Below are 3662 nucleotides of genomic sequence, written 5' to 3'. Positions count from 1 at the left end.
TGCGTATAGTTTATTGACTGCTTGCGGGAAGTGCTTTTCGTAGAGATCTCTGCTAAAGAATGTAAGGCTGGCCAGCAAAGCCGTTCGCAAATCCTGAAAATTGACTTCGCTGGCAGGCGGGCAGGAAATCAATGCCGCCATTTTGTGAAAGAGTTGCCCACTTCAGCAAGGAGAGCGGGAAACGGGAACGGGAACGGGTAGAGAGGAGAGGGAGCGGTAACAGCATTGGGAACTGGGAACTGGCAACTGGCAACTCCGGCGCCGCGCATCTCATAAGGCATACAAAATTAGTTCACAGCAGAGCCGAGCCATAAGATGCGGGCGGAGGGTGGCGGAAATAGGGGCAACATTTGGAGCCAGCGACATCTTCAGCGCGGCTCCCTACGCACCATCGTATTTCATTTCGTCATGTTTCCGGATTAGGCCGGATTAGTTAGCGACTGAGCAATGGCTCTGAACTTTGCAACGACTGCTGTGAACTTTTTGGTAGTTGCTTAAAAAGGGAAATGTGACAACAACAAGGGCGCGGACGTGGACGCGGTTGCGGATGTGAATGTGGATGTGCATGTAGCTGCGGGTCTATATGTGTGCCTGAGTGTAAGTGTGTGTGCGTCTGCTTTAGGTGTAGATTTGTGGCACTCTTGGCCACCTTCAAATGCTTTGCATATCAATTTTGTGTGCGCGTGCGACTTCACGAATTTCGAGCATTAAGTTTTGTTGTTCGGCCATCAAAGGATACAAGACACTCAGGCACTTGACATATTACACGCAAAGTATATGGAAAAAATAAAATAAAAAATGAAAATACATAACTATGCGATATACTATGGAATAAGACTTCTTAAAGAGTTTCTAAATATTCCATCTGTTTGAGTTGAGTTCTTAAAAACGTATGTACCTGAATTATATATATATATATAGTTATACAACCTCTATGATAAATTTAAGCTTTTTGCTTTTGTATTTCTAAAACCTAATATTTAGTTCTTACATTCTTCAATTGTGGAACATATTTCTCACATAATATAATATCTCTGAGCCATTCACAAGTTTGGCAGTTTTATTCCGGAACATATTTCCCATATTAGATCATGGAATTTGATATTTTATATCTTGTGTCATGTCTCTCATTTTATATCTTGGCATGAGTCAAATACTTTACACCAGTTGACCATAGCGTACATAGTTCACGGCACGTAGTGCTCGCTTGTGGGGCCGCCATTTTGTTTTGAGGCATTCCAATTGCCAGATAACACGCCATATATAAAGCCCCTTTTGCGCGTTGGCTCCCCGCCTCAGGTATCAGGCAAGTCGAAAGTCTAATTTTGTTTTTCTCTTCTAATTGAAATGTGCCTGGGTAAATCCCAGAGCTCTGTTCCCCAAAATAGATATCATGTCATCAATGGAAAGGTTGCCCTTGCCATTTGCCATTGGCCCTGCATTGATTATTGATGATAAAATGGGCTTTATCTAGCCCAATGCGGGTTCCGCAGTGACGCAAATGTAATTACAGGACAACACATCCTCAACCGCAAAATAGCCCAAAATTCAATTAACCCTTTTTGGCCATGTTATCAACATAAAACATACCGAAATCAGGTTCGCAATTGCACAACATATACTGACAGGTATTATTCACAGGGGATTTTCCCTATCGCCCCCAGACGCTGAACGTTGCACCACAGAAGTCATTTTCCATGCCATTACCTCTATAAATGCTTTATACTGGTTAAGATATTTCTGATGTAGCGCCATACGCAAGTACTTCAGCTTCTGCCCTGGCAATAGGCGCTCCACTGAGTGCTTTGCTCGACTAAAACTAATCGAAAGTTGATTATTTTCTCTCTTAGTTTATATAATTTCAAAGCGCATTCGCCGCCTGCCAACTCGACACAGTCTGAGTGAGCTGAAGTGGACAATTTTTGGAGAGCGTTTACTTATAGAGATTACAAGGTTGCACTTCCATCTATCTGTTTGTCAAAGCTCTAATCTAATAAAGTTTTTCAAATGGTTTCTCGATTGCGAATCGAACGACTTCGTTTTGATTGAGTGAGGAAAATGCATATGAAAATTCGAATGTTCTAATAATGTTCAAAATATAAATGTTAGCAAATAATAAACTTAAATAACAAACCATTGCCTTCTTAGTTGAAGATCTTAAAAGGATTGGGATTAAAATATTTCTTTTAAAATTGAGCCAGTAGCTCGTGAATAAGTTAAATGGAACTAAGAACTGCAGTGGCAAAAAGGATGAAATAATAATAACAATAAATAGTATAATGTGACAGAATGTCCGTAGACAAAAATAAACATTTGGACGGCTCTATCCGCATCCATCCTTCCTCCAATAATACCCCACTTGAGTCACGCAGCAGAAAAATCAAAAAAAAAAAAAAAGTTCGGCAGGCAAATGCGAAATAAAAACGAAAATTATGAACTGCACAAAAGCTGTTGTGAATTTTAATAAATTTTGTTTGTGTTCCAAGCATTTCGGCAAAAAGTATCTGCCAACTGCGCCGGAGTGAGCAAATCAAACAGGCAGCAGGCGCAGGCAGAGGCAGAGGCAGAGACAGCGGCATGACAAGGGGTCACAGGGGTAGCTAAGTCAGGAGGAAGAATACAGAAGAAGGCAGGCAGCGGGCATACGTCAAAAAGAACAGTTATTTATTTATTTGTGCGCAATCGAGAGCACAGCATGGCAAGCCAGGAAACAGGAGGGAGGACAACAGCCATGGCACGGGGTCGGGGTCGGAGTCGGTGTCGAGGGGCGCACACAGCACCGCCTCAAGCGGCAAGGAGCTGGGCCAACAATGGCGGCTAACGGAGAATAATGGGATAACAAAACGCCCTTGACACCCAGTAAAAAGACAGCCAGCCCTCAAAAGTGTACGATAGAAGTAGCCTTATTATTATGAACATTGTGCGGAATCCGGCTCGGGCACGTACCAAACGGCAGCGGTAACGGTTTTTGTTGCCTTGTGGAAGGGATGATGGTGGGGGCAGGGGCGGTGGCGGGGGCGGTGACGAACAGAAGCGGGCACAAAGGACCCACAAAGTACAAATACAAATCAAACCCTTGAGAGCGCCTCACAACAGCAGCCAAATAATAAACAGAAGCAGTTCCAAACAGCAAGAGAGCGGGGTCGCGGCGAGAGCAGGGGAATGACACCAAGCCGATAGGTGCGCGCGCGCAGGGAAACTGATGCCGAAGCCGTGGCACACGCAGAAGCCAAAAGAGAAACGGCAACAGAACTGGAGCAATGGCGCTCTGTAAACATTGGTGTGAGCTGCTGCCGCTAGAGTGAGTGAGAGAGAGAGAAAGAGAGAGAGAGAGTGAGAAGGCGAGCAGGAGTGAGGGAGAGGTAGCGGTAAAGAGAGAGAGTGACTGTGTGTGCGTGTGTGTGCGCGCACGCGATAAACTGACAGTGGCAACGGCATTTGGGGTGTGTCTTTGCTGTGTGCACAGCTAATTGCCTCTCGCTCACGCCCAGCAGCTGCTATGGCACTCGCTACTCGCCGGCATGCGCGCGCTCTCTCGCACCCGCGGCTTGTGTGTTGGAACCGTGGACAGATAAGATACACAGATAGCATCGCCTGCGAAGCGTTCGCGTTGCGTGTGCGAGTTAGTTGGTAAAATCAAATTCCGTTATTCAGTTGCCGTT

This window comes from Drosophila virilis, chromosome 2 (genome assembly GCF_030788295.1).
Source record: "Drosophila virilis strain 15010-1051.87 chromosome 2, Dvir_AGI_RSII-ME, whole genome shotgun sequence".
In the NCBI taxonomy this organism is placed as follows: domain Eukaryota; kingdom Metazoa; phylum Arthropoda; class Insecta; order Diptera; family Drosophilidae; genus Drosophila; species Drosophila virilis.
Note: the sequence above shows the minus strand (reverse complement) of the source record.